A 16,521-nucleotide genomic window follows, 5' to 3' on the forward strand; every position below is an offset into this window, starting at 1 on the left:
ACCTGGAAGCTGTGCGGCCTGGCGACACATGGCTAATTGGTGAGTATAAATGCCTCTGCACATGCATGCAAGTCAGACACTGAGATATGGGAAAACCCCACTAATGACAACCATTATCACCTCCCCAGGGGACAGTGCCTACCCTCTGAGCACCTACATGATGATGCCAATACGGAACCACACCACACCACCTGAGGTAAGATACAACACAGCCCATATTGCAACCCGGGGCATAGTGGAGCGCACATTCGGAGTGCTGAAGTCACGCTTTTGCTCCCTTGACCGCTCTGGTGGGCAGCTGCTATATGCGCCCCCATTAGTGTGCAGGATCATGATGGCAGCATGTGTCCTGCACAACGTTGCAACCCGGTGGGGCGTGCTGGTGGACATGGTGGTGCCCCCACATTCCCAACTACATGCACGGCCGCTGCGCATGGGAGGTGAAAGGGCACATGGTGAGGCAGCCCCTACCCAGCTTGTGGAAAATGTCTTCACCTAAAATCCCACCCCTGCGGAGTGCACACAGGCCTGGCACATACCAGCTGACAATTTATGATGATGACAAAAGGGACAGTCAACTGTCACAACCATACCACCCTGAGATTGTTTGCCTTGAAGTGCTTTATTGTGTGCATCCCTAGCTACTTAAACACACCCAATGCTGTGTCAGTAAAAGGCACCCATTCATGCAGCATGAGGGACTACCCCCTTGCAAAACACTACAAACAAATAGTGGCATGTCACCCAACCCCTCCCTTACCACATCTCAGCTACCCAACACACCATGGCATGGCATGCAATGTGAAAGCAACCAAATGAATGCACATCACATGACACAAGTGTCACAAAGTGCACCGTCCCAAATGGAAACAGGCCACAGACAATTGCCTCTCACCAATGAAAAAAAAACAGCACACTTTAACAAATACTTACCAGCAAGACAAAACATCAGTACAGGATCCAACAGTGGCAACATTTGACAGTAAGAAATTAAAGTAGTGCAAGTGTCACAACCTGACTAAGGCAGCACATCGACCCCTTCCAACTGCAGGGTGTTGCTGGTAGGCAAATGTGGCAGTGTACTGCATAAAACATGAACTGCATCTGCAAAGGAGACGGGCTTGTTAAGACATGATGAAGCTACATGTATATATGCCATAAATCCTGTATGTAAAAACATATACAAATCCACCATGCAGTGGAGAAATGAACAACAATCCCCACTAGGGCTGTATACACAGTTTGGACTGCAGACTGCCCACACAATTTATGGGAGCCCAATGCCTCTGTGTAAGTTACTGTCACTTGGTCACACCCTTTGAGAGCCCATGGAAAGGGGAAGCAGGAGGGATGTGTGTGTCAGGAACCAACGTTTCTAACCCAAAGACAGGACAAGCCTGCATGTGCCCAGCTGGAATACACAGTGGATGCCTATGGGAGCCACACAAAGCAACACACTGTAACATTAATTCACAATCTGAAAGAAAATGTTTATTAACAAAAAGTAAATGCAAATCAAATATAGAAAAAGTAAATGTAAAGTAAAAGAAACAAATAAAATAATAAAGTAAAAATCAGAAGCATAACAAAATAAAAATAAATGTATGAAAATCAAAATAACAAATCAAGAATTAAAATAAAATGAAAATAATAAATAGAAAAAAGAAGAAATAAAGATAATAAATTAATTAAATACTAATTTCATTTAGCAAATCGGAATGAAATGTGAAAAAACCCCAAAAAAACATCAAAAGAAAAAAAAATGGCCATGTGTCGACCAGGGGGTGGGAAGGTCACCCAGGAGGGACGAGGTACAGGGTGCACCCCAACACCCACATGCGTGGATGTTGAGGAAAAAAAAAAACTTCCATGGGCTCATGGCCTGCACGGCTACCCTACAGTGGGGAAACTGCCATCGCTGTCATTACCCTCTGGTGGTACATCAGAAGGTGGGCGTGATATGGGAGGCAGACCACGCAAAGCCCTGGCATGCTCCTCCATGGCAGCAAGCATGCAGGTCTGAAAGGTTTGGTTCTGCAGGATGATGATACGGAGATCCCCATGCAGCACCTCATGGGTAGCACGCATTTCTGCCTATAAGGCCTCGCGTGATGCCCGGATCTCCTCACGGGTTGCCTGGAGCTCAGCTGAGAGTGTGCATGTTAGCTGCTCCAGCTGCTGTTCTGACTTTGTTCCCTGGGACAGCTCAAGTGCACCCAGAGTATCTCTGAGGGACGTGTGTTCTAACCTCAGGGCATCCCTGTGGGCCTGTGACTCTGCAGATATGGCTGTGCGCTGAGTCTCCAGTCCAGCCCATCTGTCCCTGTTGGACACCACCATGTCCTCCCTGTGTGAGTGGCAAATGGACTCGGTTGCCAGCTGCTGGAGCCCAACCTGCCTTTCAGGGGGGAGAATGGAAGTGGCCACCCTATCCACAGCCTGAGCCATCTTCTCACATAATGCCCCCTGTTGTGCTGCTATAGTGTACATGGAGTTCTCCCACACAGCATTGCCTGGTGGCACACGGCCACCGCGTTGGCAGGCACCACACCTGTTTGGGGCAAGGTGATGTGCACCTTGCTGTGCTGGCACTGCCTGAGGCTGCAGGACTGCATTTCTCCTTTGATCTGTTGGCCCAGGAACATGAGCAAATATTGTGGAGTGTGACCCTGCATCCGTAACCGCCACAGGCAGACTTTCCAACGCTGAGTGCCCCATAGAGGGGTCTACCATCAGTGCAGGTGGGTTGGACAGAACAGCATCCCTGCCAGAAACACCCAACTGTGACGGGACATATGTCTCAATGTCAGATTCGGGACCTGATTCATAGAGGTCTCCGGAGGTGTACCCAGAGACACCCGTGGACAGTATGGTCTGTACGAGTAATGGGTTTTCACCCACCACCACCTCACGTCCTACACTGGTGCCTGGTTGTGGCTGTGAGTACTCCTGCCTCTGCGCCATCTCCTCCTCCTCAACAGCATCTAGTGCCTCATCACGTGCAAAAACATAAAAGAAAACTAATGAGAGCAGGCATAAGCATTATAGCACACATAGGCATGACGAGGTAGACATCGAGTACATAAATGACACATGTCACACATGACAATAACTCTGGCATGCATGCACTGGCAATGAGTTGGAAGGGGAGGCAAAAAGCAGACACTGAGGACTCCAAGATGGAAAAGCAACACATGTGCTGCATGCTGGATAGCACCGGCATCACACAGCCTGTGAGTGGCATGGACAATCCACATACATGACACATGCCAGCACACAGATGGCACGTAGCATAGCCATGGCAGATTTGACAAGGACACCCAGATGGTAGCAAATCTGTGCTGTCACCCATCCATGTGAGATGGACATCATGAAATAGAACATGCACAATAGTGTGACAAAACACGCATGTGCCACACGCTGCAACAAAGCCAGTGTTCACAAATGCAGCAATGGCAGGCACATGGATACATCAATGGTTGGTCACTTCGACATGTCGGAAGACAATTGTCATGTTGAACATTCAAAGATGGCCCCGAAGTGATTGTGTGCAGGCCATGTGTAGCTGCACATTACTCAATCAAACATATAAATGTATCCCGCTCGCACAAGGCCTATCGCATGTAAAACTTCCTGCGCACCCCCGAAATACACATACCCCACTCGCGCAAGGCCTATCACATGTGAAACTTCCCGCGCACCCCCAAATAAACGTATCCCGCTAGCACAAGGCCTATCGCGTGTGAGACTCCCCGCATAACCCCGAAATACACGCAGGCACTCCATCCACCCTGGGCATGCCCCACAGGAAGCTCACTCACCCTCCCCATGTCCCACAGGCAGTCCATCCACCCTGGGCATGCCCCACAGAGCAGCCCACGCCACGGGGGGTGCTTTTTGTACACAATTTACCTGGCGCGAGTGGGGTACGCGTATTCCGATGGTTGCACCAGTTCATTGTCAAGCTTTTGGCTGACGTGGGCCGGGTACGCGTAGTATTTTCACGCCATTACAGTGTACAGGCCCTGTAAGCTGGTGCAGGTTTAGCGCGGCCCTTTGCGCTGCATTGGGGATTTCAATGCCTTTTCCTTGCGCAAGGGGCGTTCTTGGGGGCGTAACTGGCGCTGCGGGATGTTCTCTGTGCCAGCGCTCAAAATGGCTTGGAAAGTCCATGAATACGCGGTGCGCCAGAATGCTGTTTAGCGCACACGGCTGGCGCACGCTGGCGCACGCTCCCTCTCTGCGCTGCTTGCGTGCGCTGCTTGCGTGCGCTGCCTCTGCGCTGAAATCTATGAATTACCCCCTTTTATATGTATGCAAACTTTTCCTCAGAATTTTTGTAATAAATAAACGATAGTTGTCATAGTGCTTCATTCACTACTGTAACATTTTACATTCATGATCCCTTCTGACATCCTTACTTAGGTCAATCAAAAGATTGGTACTCTTTCCATTTTGATTGTTTCAGCCCACGTAATTGGCAAGACATTAACATGTTTACTGCAACACATCAAGAAGTGCTCTTCCATCAGCGACTTGGCACCAACACACATTGGGTAACATTATTCAAGCTTTGTGCATTCATATTCGATTTCCATATACAACTATTAGTCTTCCAGCCTGCCATGGCACAGTGACTGACATCACCATTTTCTTTACAATTAAGTTGCTGACAAGACTTCAAACAAGTGATCTCAACTGTGAAGGCACTTCCCTAGTTCTCTGACATGGAACTATAAACCACTTTACCTCAAAACGAGTATGCAAGCAATTCATTAAATGCGAGCCCAACAGCCCATTTATTAATGTTCTATCAACATTACATTTAATCATTGTCACGCCACACTTTAGTATCTTTAGTGGGCGTGTACTCATATAATTCAAATATCCAATTGCAAGGCGACTTTAAAACCCGCTATCTGCAACCCTTCATTGCCGTTAAGAAAAGATCAAAGAACATCGTATGAACTGAGAATATGCAATTCTTAATTGAGCCAATGGTCGGGCAACTAGATGCAGGACCGGTATTCCTTCTTGCCTCCATCAAACACCCCCCTCACACATAAGCATCACCATGATATTGTTTCTGGCAATCAGACATTCAATGGAGCCTTTATCTGGTATATTCTGTTCTATCTCCTTTGGATTCTGATACTAGTTCGGCAATGTTTTGCCAAACCAACATGACATGCCAGATATTTATGAAGCCTCAAATGAAGGCACTGGTTAGATAATGTCTTTGTCGATTTGAGGAATCCTTTATAAAAGCTGAAGTCATTCATTTGTGTAAAACTGTGTTCCTGAAATGTGCACGCTTTATGTGCCCCCTCATATGCCATTTCTCCCTATCTGTATACTAATGCAATAGTTTCAGTTTATGGGAGGCGCTAAATCACCAACGAAAAGTCCAAAGGAATAATGACACCGTTATCTGTTTGGCAGCATGGTACTTTATTGCATTTAATACATGTAAAAAGTAAATGTAATGCCTTTATTTAAGTTAATGTTTTACAGTGTCTTAGTCACTAAAGGACAGTGCTTCCAATAGAAATACATAATGCGATTTCAATGTTTATTTTATGAGTCAACTGTATAGCGAAAGCACTGTTTTACTAAGAAAATATATATACAATGAAAACAAATAACCTTTACAGAATTCATGTCACCTGATTGGCTAATCCTTTAATGGATGGCCTTGTTGTGTCCTGACAGGGGTATGTAGTGTCCATTCGGAGGTGAAATGTCACAACTCTGGGATAGCACGCAGTGGTGCAGGCCAGGGAATGCACCACTGTAAGCCAGCATTTTTCTCATAGGAATTGTCGAGGGAATGTTGAATCAGAGGGCAGTTTCTTCCCAGAGCTCCAGTCAGCAGCCTCTTAAGGCCACACCAAGTTGCCCCCCTTATTGCCAAGGGACTCTGTCCATCCTCCGGACACAGATGGCATCTATGAAAACACAAGAAAAAATAAGCTTCTAAAGAAATGAGTGATCAAGTAATATTCTATCTTTAAAAGGTGAGAGGCTTCACTTAACCCATGCCCTGCTCCTGCCCATTGCTACGTGCTGTGACCACTTTCCATCTCATGCCTTGGGCCTTTCCTCTAATTTGCTCTCTCTCCCCGGTAAATAGTTAGGAGAGGATTTGGGTCATGATGCTTTCCTAACATAGCCACTACCCCAGCCGAGAAAGGGGAATAACACACAAAGAGAGTGAATTTGCTGATGGTTAGTCTGAGCCTGCTAGTGGCCGCTTGCTCCTGTTGAAGGAAATATTCCACTGCCAAAAGCTCCACAACAATTGACTCAGCACAGTTGCACTGAACAAAGAGATAGAGTTCACCCACCCGCACTGGATCCTTCTGCCATGGAGACCTGCAAGAAGGTGGGTGAAGCCTATTAGAAATAACAACTTCTGTTAAACTAATACAGGCCTGCCAAACATGGTCATTAAAACGTAGCCTGGGCCCTGTCTCGAGTGATTTGAGCACCTCCAGCTGCCTCGAAGAGAAAAGAGAAAAGATAATTGAGAGTAAAGGTGAATGCAGCCCTGCCGGAAGACAGCCAAAAACGATGTGTTCCAATCAGCCTCAGATGGAGCTTGTTCAGCACCATTCACTGGTGAACTTGTGGTACGTAGCCTGCATTAGCCACCTGCATGGCCAAATCATTTGTCAGAAAAAGAAACAGAGAGCATGCACAAATGTAGCCCTATAGAGAACCACAAACTCTAATTGTTTTGACAGTGGAAATAGCCCCAAGTGACAGTATATATGTTATAGAGTGCACGTCTCTGCCCTATATTTAAGGTAAAACAGTTACATAGGAAATGGAAAAAATGAATTGCTAACAACTTTTAACTCATGTGACTGATTTGACTAAAAGTTTGAAAAATAACAAGTTTGTCATGCCCCACCCAGGCCTAGTCCCAATTAATGTTCCCATACACAAAAAAAGATAAATGTTTGCCGGACCGCATAGTCCAAACTGCTGACCAGATTTAAACCAGGTCTAAAAGAACTTGGGCATGAAGCATTCACCCACAATCCTTTTGTGGTTAGGGGGTTGTTTCGTGCAAGTACTTTTTAAAATATGTTATGAGAAGGGGGCACCACCTTCTCCAAAATAGATAGCTAGATGAAAAAGCTGTCATATTTTTTTTTCTGTATGTGAGAGGTAGTGTATGGGAGGAAAGGTCTATGAGGCCCCCTCCCCTCCATTCCAAACCGCGTGCAGATAATATTTGCCCAGCGGCCACCCATGCGCCTTTGGCCAGGGATGCGGGATGGCTGCGGGACGAGCCACATGGATGCAAAACTCAGCCAGAAGGCTGATCCCAGACTCCATTTTATACCACACTCCGACTCCATTTTGAACATTGTTAAAACAGGCCTCATGAGCAAAAGCTGCCTGTAGGGCTGCAGCTCTCCCCTTGAGATTGCGCACAGTGGGCCAGTTACTTCCCTCACCCTGCTCCCCTCTGTGTCCCTGCAGCGAGCCTGTTCTCATGGGAGACTAGGCGCGAACAAGCTACAAGACAAACACTGTATCTTTCACCTTCCGCAGTTCATTGCTGGCCTGTGAATGGCCGGGCAAAAGCTTGGGATTGAGAAAAACAATCCATCTCCACAAACATGTCCCGTCCCCTTGCAGACCCTACATTTATGACATATGCTGTGGATAACACACAACCTAGCTCCCCTTTTGAAGCAACAGATATATACCCCACGTCTGTGTGCCACTCTGTTTCACCCACAATGCTAATCCCTCTGTACAGGCATTAAATCCCCTTCTGTGCATGTATACTGAGGGGCTGACTCGATGCAATGAAACAAGATGATCTTTACCTATCTCACTGCACATAAAAGCTATGGTTTACATGTCTAGGACCCATGCTGTTGGTTGAATATTATCCTTTGCTAGAATCTTACACTGATTTATGATATGTTAATATACTTATTCAAGATGATGCAAAGTATAAGATCCACATGCTCAATCGTTTTCTAATATTATGTATGATCACAAATATGTTGAACTAGTATACATTTCTCATATGTATAATACAACACAGCAAAGCCACAAGGTTCATGTAAATAGATTCATTCTTGCAGCATAATGATCATGGTAAACATAATGGTATAAACTATATTGTAATCAGAGCTCGCTCATTATTTGATGTACCTGCAGCCACAATGATCTATTTTTACCTCATCCTAATGATATAGACCCACAAAGTGAACAGGACCCAGCTCAACCGGCCTCTGGACCTTCTCTCCCTGCCTTGCAGTGCCACACACTCAGCCCCCACCATCCCCCCTCATGCTGGGATGACGGATAAAGGCCCTTTTTCTCACTGATGCTACAAATGTAACCTCTCACCCTTCCTCTGAGCCCGCACCAAGTATCCACCCTTCCCTCAGCGCCCCTGGCACATGATGTCACCATGAACCTGCCTGACACCCACAGGGTCCGATTTAAGAAATATAGAATACAAGCCCCTTCACCCCAAAAGCCTTTAGATCTAACAGATGTATGCCCTTCATCCGTATGCCACCCCAGCTGACCCTAAAACTACTAATCCCATGTGTGATAATATATATTCTTTTACACTAACAAACAGTAAACCACCCTCTCATGGAATCTGAGAGAATGCTTGATAAATGTGACAGTGAATTATTGTGAACAGCTTAGGCACCTGGACCCATGTGGTCTTACTTTAATTGTCCAGGTCAAACGTCCAGCAATATATTTCTAATATATCAATGTGAATAGATGAATGTCCGAGTATGTGTGGCAAAAGGGCATTGCTATGTAGCATAAATTGTAACAGCATGGACTTTATCCGACCCTGCGCTCCACCCAGAAGAGCCCAGCTGACCTGTGCACCCCGCACCAGCACCACGTGGACCTCCACCAATCCTGGAGCACCGGACCGAAGAATACATAGTGTCTAGTCTTCACCATCCAATCCTCACAATGTATGTGCTGTGCCCCCTATGGTTTACATCATCTATGATGCAACTTTGTAATCAATATGAATGTTTTTCTATTGTCTGGCAGAGCACTCTCAGAGTTTGGAGAGTTCTCTGCTTGCCCTATTTGGTTTTGGATAAACTTAACTTTTTTATCTTCACCCGCACTTGTTCCTGGTCTCATTCCCTCCTGGGGTGTGTCCATTACTGACTCTCACTGGGGAGTTATCACTGCATTTTTGGGGGACACTCACTTTCAAGTGGTGACCCCGGGACGTGATTTTGTCCTTTCGTTCCTTTTGGCATGAGACATCCCTGGCCACAGCAGAGACCCAGGGTGCGCCCCCTCAAGAGAGCTGCCCGCCTACGGCAACCGGTACACTAAGACATGCGCACACAGTAGGGCGAAAGGGTACGGGTCCCACTTTGCAAAACCCATCGTACTGCTTGCCGGAGCTGGGTGCAGCCATTGATTGCAGGGCAGCGCCTGGACAGACCAGGTCCAGAGGGTCTGGGATCAAGACGGACATGTGAGTATCAAGTGCGAGCGATGCTAAAAGAATCTAGAGGAGGGATATAGGTGTAGCATACAGAGTCAGATGAAGTGAAGGGGGACTAAAAAAAAGGGTATAGGGTAATATAGCTAAGGGGGGTCTCGTGGGTTTAATCTGTTCTTTTTTATTCTTTCTGCATATGGCTATTAGGACAAGATAAGGAGAATATGAGGTGAAAGAGGAATACAGGAACCTAGCTACGCAAGGGGGTGGTAGGCGGCGCTGCATAGTGCTATCTCGACTAGTGCTGGATATGAAGAGGAAAACTAAGTGGAATCAGTAGGAGTCTCATATAAAGGGAGACTCTGAGTAGTACAATTTAGAAATGCTTAATTCTTTTTCTTTGGGCAGAGGGGGAATTTAGAGGGGACTGAAACAGGAAAGAGCATAAACTATCAAGGGGCAAATGACAAGGGAAAAAGGGGACAGGCAGGGAGGATTTATGTTAAATGTTACATATAACATGTTTTCTGGTTAATGTTATGTAATTGTATTATTGTGTTTGTTGGGCATAGTGTACGCGGGCAATCTGTGACAGGATAAGTATTGTATTACTGTTTTACAAACATTGTTATAGTAAGTGTGACAAATTGGAGAAAAAAAATGAATATTGTGACAACAGAAGTGGTATACAAAGGCAAAAAGTACTGCAGTATTGCGAATTGCATTTTTAGTAACACAAGACTCATAAGGTGGGGGGAAAAGTGTTGGGTACAGAATGGGTGCAGAGGCACAGTTAATCCACATCTGCCAAAGCTTGCCAGGTTATGCAGAAAGGATCACAAAATACCATGATCAATGATCACAGAGTTACAAGGGGAAGGCCTACCTCAGTTATGGCCCAAATGAGGATCGTTTGATAAAAATGCCCTAGACATGGTAGCCGCATGACTGTTTATGAAATTTAAAGGCACACTGTATCACAATAGAAGAGAGCTATTAGATTTGTGGAGGCTCTTCGAGGAAGTACCTCCAATTAAGGGAAAAGGACCAACCAAAGAACAGAACTCATCTCCCCTGGCAGTAGGTATTAGTGGGAAGTAGGAGGAAGAGAAGGAAGGTCAAATAGAGGTTGCACGGCTATATCCCCTCGTGCAAAAGCCAGTACCAGCTGAAGGGTACAGTGACCCAGTGTATGTGTCAAAGCCTACACCCCCAGCCGCACCCCAACCCACAGCACCTCCCCCATATGAGTGCCCAAGACCAGGTGGACAGGTAAGCACCCCAGCCATAGATATTGAGAAATTGACACAAGAACTAGACTCACGATTAACAATGGCTCAAACTGAACTATCCCGGTTGAGAGACATATGCGAACAAGGGGTGTCTGGCACCTCCAGAGCAGAACAGACTCAAATGTCACAGTCACTTGACAGGTCCACGAAAGAAGGGTGGAAAAAGGGGAAATACTGTTCCGGATAAATGACACACCAACAAGAATATTAGAGATAGGTCAGGAAACAAACGAGGGGGTGGGCAGAAGGAGGGGGCATGGCATCAGATTGAGAGGAAGAATTTTGGTGTGACATAAAAGAGCAGAAACACGAAGAAAGGAAACTGGGTATCGCAGCAGGTGGGGCACCAGCAGGGGTAGAACACACTCCCTTGGGGAGGGCGATGGTAGAAGAGTAGAATGGAAGAATGAGGAAGAGAAAGGGGCGAATGGCAATACTAGGGAAAAAGGGAACAAAGGTAAGTACAGGGAAGGTAGCCAGAAGCAAGTTGCAGTTACCCCTGATACACTGGGGGGGGCCCATTACATACACTGGGCCCAAATGGATAAGGCAAATTTACTAAAATTGTTGCCCCAGCTTTCGGGAGGAGCAAGTAAGTGGATATACGCATTTGAGAAAAACACTGCCGGGGTTCCCTTGGCAATAGGAGATGTTAAAAGTGTATTAGTGTCTGCAGTAGGTGACCAAGATAACAGGGTTTGGGCAAAAGCGGGATTTTCCTGGAATTATAATAGACTGTGACCACCATGATGGAGCATCCGTTAACACAGTAAGAGCGAGAGTATGGGATGCACTAAGAGACACTTTCGCTGACACACCAGATTTACAGTCTGTAATGCAGTGTACAATGGGTGAGGAGGATGCAATGGCCTTCATTTTATGGGTGCAGGAGATGTTGAGGGCAGAGACGGGCACGGCTTGGGACCAATCAACCTCCCTGTTCTACTTCATAATCCAAAAGAGGCCTCCTGAAGGAAGTTCAAAAGGCCCTCAATAAAATAGCTGGGATAGAGGCCAAAGGTGGCCAGAAATACAGAGAATTATAGTACATCACTGCAAAAGAATCAAAGAAAGAGAGAAAGAGATAGTACAGAAGAGACTGTCAGACAAGGCTAAATTAATTCAGACAAAAATAGTGAAGGTCACAGCAGCAGTAGCTGCCCTCCCCAGAGACAGAGGACGAGAGGAGGAGGAAGGGTCCATAGCAATACAAGCCAGAATGTCAGCAAACTGGGCAGGAAATGGACAGGAGCAGTGCAGTGGAATGGTGAGGAACAATATAGAGGGACACAATGGCAGGCAAGGAGCGCACACGGAGGAAGAGGTGCATACAGAGGATTAAAAGGTGGTGGATATGGGTACGGAGGGTATGGGGTCAGGGTTCTAGAGGAGGACAAGGGAATTGCTGGAACTGTGGGAGGTGGGTGCATTTCTTAAGGGAGTGTAGAAGCCGCCCCATGAACAATTATCAAAATGAACAGCAAAATGGCCACCCCCACCTAGGGAGCCCGCATGAGCTGCCAATGGGTGGTGGTAGGAGAGAAGAGCAACCTGATCAGAGATACACAGATGATCACAGAGCGCCCCCACAGAATGCACAACAAAATCCACAGTCCTGAGAACATATGGCCCCTGTTCGAGGTAACCCCTTCGTTACAACGGCAAATGGTGCCCCTGCGCCCTTCGGAGGAGTGACAGTGGTCTCAGGCAATGTTTTTGATAATGGGGGAAACGCAAGATATTCAGCATAGGACAGCCCACCGAGAGCACTTGTGTGTCCAGTACTATCAACGACCCTCAACGCAGCTGAGGAACCACTGGTGGAGATGGGGATGGAGATAGGAAACAAACAGTTAATTTTATTGGTGGATTCAGGAGCAGAAAAATCGTGCCTACGAGAAGGCAGGCTTCCGTTATCTAATCTTAAAATGGAGGGGTTCTCTAGGGCGGTGGTCTAGGTTCTATACACAGAAGAATTGGATGTAACAGTGGGTGGAAAAACAGTGCGAGCACCCCTATTTTATTACGAAGGGTCACCCATAAATCTGCTAGAGAGGGACCTCCTCAGTAACCGCTATATGACCATTTCCTTTACAGAAAGAGGGATAGTGTGTTCTACCCCTGGGACCTGTCCAATGCGATCAATGCTAGTCATACACACAGAGGCCATGGCACAGGAGGTGCATGGAATACCCGTTGACCCAGACATGTTCATTCAAGGGCTAAAGACACTAGCACAGGTTGTACCTGAACTAAAGCGCCAAGAATGGAGAGTGCCAGCAGAATTTGTGTTCCGTCCTGTAGCACGCCCTCAGATAATGCCAGGAACAGTGGTGTCCCTCGATTTACATGGGGTGCAGGTATCCTCAGAAAGACTAGCAGTGATCGGACTAGACATAAATGGATGTGAATGACGAACAGTGTTGTGTATCAATGCTAACATAGCCCTGCGAAATGTGTCTGAGGAGGAGCTCTTCTCAGACTCAGCCAGTGACAGAGAAATAGTAATGGAGATAGCAATTCCCTGTGACATAATGATTCCGAATAGACAATTGCCTCTACCGCTTATGGCAGTGGTGAGCGCACAGCCTACATTTTTTAATGATAACATGCAACTGGTGCCAACAGAATTATGGACAACAGGCCCATATGACGTGGGATTGTTGCATGAAGTGAAACGAGTAAAAATAAAACTCAAACCAGGGGCATTGTTGCCCCGGGTAAAACAGTACCCCCTGTCACGGGAAGCAGAAGAAGGGATAAAATAAACAATATATGCCCTACTACAGCGAGGGATCATAGTGCCTTCAAATTCACCTTGTAATACTTGCATTTACCCCATTAAAAAAGCAAAGGGAGGGCATGGAGGATAATACAGGACCTATGCCCCCTCAATGACGTCATACAAAAAGAATTCCCACTTGTCCCAAATCAAGCATCAATTTTGTGCAGCTTACCCAAGGATGCATCATGTTTCACAGTGGTAGATCTGAAGAACGCATTCTTCTCAGTGCCACTAGATGCTGAGTCACAATATTTGATAGCATTCACTCTGGGGGGGAAGATATGAGCATTGCAGATTGCCCCAGGGATACTGTGAGTACAAAGTGGACAGAGAGAAATTAGAATACTGCTTGACAGAAGTGTTGTATTTGGGTCAGCTAATATCAAAAGATGGAAAAAGAATAATATCCGATAGGGCAGCTGCAGTACGAACTGCGGATGGGCCAAGAACAGTGAAGGAAATGCAGAAATTCCTGGGCATGTGCAACTACTGCTGTGCCTGGATATCAGAGTACACAGGGTAGACAAAGCCACTCCTACAGGGCCTCAAAGAAGCACAGAGAGCGAGCGCAGCAATACAATGGACACCAGAAACGCACACTGCCTTCAGTACACTGAAAGAACTGATATCAACGGCACCCAGACTATGACTGCACATTTTATTTATTTATTTTTGCATTGTGATGGAACATTCATGACAGCTGTACTGACACAAAAACATCATTGGGTCACAAGCCTCTGGCGTACTACAGTGGTACACTAGATGCAGTGATGCAGGGACACTTCGCTTGCGAACAAGCTCTCGCAGCCGCGGCGTTCACCATTGAAAAGAGTGCAACAATTGTGATGGGATGCTCTGTGACATTGTATGTGGAGCATTCACTGTTCGCAATACTAGAAAGGTCCAGGAGTACATTGACAACACAGAGAGCCACAGCATACAAGATAATACTATCAAGTGCAAACATACACATAGTGAGGTGTAAAACAGTGAACCCAGCTTCATTCCTCACAGAAGCATGCACATTGGAAGACATGCAAACACAAACGATTATGCCACATACAGAGGGGAAGATGATGATACACCCACAGCTTTTGAGGATGCATTGACTGAAGGAGAGGTATATTTCATAAATGGGTGAGCATCAATTAATTCTGTGACAGTAAAAAAACATGTCGGGGTGGCAGTGGTATGATTAGAAGAAGGTGAATATGAAGCAATTGTCCAAAAAAGATTGCCCGCCCATTATTCAGCACAGGAAGCCAAATTGGTGGCACTAATTGAAGCCTTACATACAGCAAAGGGATGTGCAGTAACAATAAACACTGATTCTGCATACATGACCACAACAGTACATGGGGGATTGGCACGCTGGGGAAGGAGAGGATTTCGAAGAGCAGATGAATCCCCAGTGCAACACGCCAAATTATTAACATAACTAATAGAAGCCTAAAAGAGCCAACGGTTGTGGCATTAGTGAAATGCCATGCCCACACAAACAAGGATGACGTCATCTCATTAGGTAAAGTGGCAGCTGATGCTGCCGCCAAAGAAGTGTCCTATCTAACTAAAGAAACAACAGGTGAGTACATCTTAAAAAATATAAGGTACAGGTGTCAGCAATAAGAGGATTACAATAACAAAAAATGATTAAAAGTGCTTTCTCTCTCTCTCTCTCTCTCTCTCTCTCTCTCTTTCTCTCTCTCTCTCTCTCTCTCTCTCTCTCTCTCTCTCTCTCTCTTTCCCTTATTGTATCAATGACCAAGAATATACATGAAAGATGAAAGAGATTAAGATTAATAAAAGCAACACTTAAAATTAACAAAAATGTATATACAATGAAAAGATATAAGAATAACAAAGTATGCATATATGTGTTTGCTTAATGCACCTTTATGTCTCATTCTATAGAAGCAACCATGGCAACGGAGGGGCCACCCCAATGTCAACGACAGTCGAGTAGATAGAAATGGAAATAGTGGTTTCAATTTGAGAAAATGTAGTTATGAGTGTGGACATTTCTTTTGTGCAGTAATATTCTTCTCAATGTTGTTTGGTCTGTTAGGAAACTGGGCCATAGCATTTATATCTATCAACTTAAATGAGGGGGGAAATGGGACTAACTTGGTTAAAAAAAGGTACACACCTCATATGGGACTGGTTCAAACTCATCAGGGAACACAGGACACAGAGAACTGGCACACAGCACGCAAACAGCACAGCCCAGCAAACTGTATCAGTATGCCCTATTGCCCTGTATAATGACTCTGAGTTTAATGTGTATGACATGAACGACCCAGAGCCCTCTGAATTACCCTGGCTATATGATGATACTGATCCAACTGTAGCACTTTTACCTGACACAACTGAACACTATGCAGTATTCCCTAAGAGTGTGGAGCAAGACAATGAAAACATTTTTGAGAGGTTTATTGCCTTGTATAACGAGTGGGAAAAGGGCAGAACAGGCAGAACACCCTTAACACAGCATGGAGAAGATAAAGCCATAGAACTCTTCAAAGGTAATAGGAGACGGAAAAGGGGGGTGGGATGGAAAAAGTATGATGAATACCACGGGCTGGGATTAGATAAAATAGAAAATCCACAGCACCCACACCAGTCCAATAAATGGTGCGCAGACATGAGCTCTACTGCAAAGCAGACAACTAATGAGAGCTGTCATGTGTGCATTCTAATACCCCATGCCTCGGGTACTCCTAAAGTGCTGTTACGACAAGAGTCACCTGCTGTAGATGCACAGTGTCTCCTTCATCTTGCACTATACAGAATAAAAATTACTTTTCAAGCACACACTGTCTCTTTTGAAATGCTGCAAAATGAAAATACATGCTACTCAAAACCTAAAGTAATATGCCTGAAAGAACCTTTTCTAGTTATAAAAGGAACATTATATTTGGACAAGTGGCAAGACGAGCAGATAACATGCAAAGCAGAGGCACTACGAGGGTTGGCAG

Source organism: Ambystoma mexicanum, chromosome 2q (assembly GCF_040938575.1).
Source record: "Ambystoma mexicanum isolate Mex_15411 chromosome 2q, UKY_AmexF1_1, whole genome shotgun sequence".
Classification (NCBI taxonomy): domain Eukaryota; kingdom Metazoa; phylum Chordata; class Amphibia; order Caudata; family Ambystomatidae; genus Ambystoma; species Ambystoma mexicanum.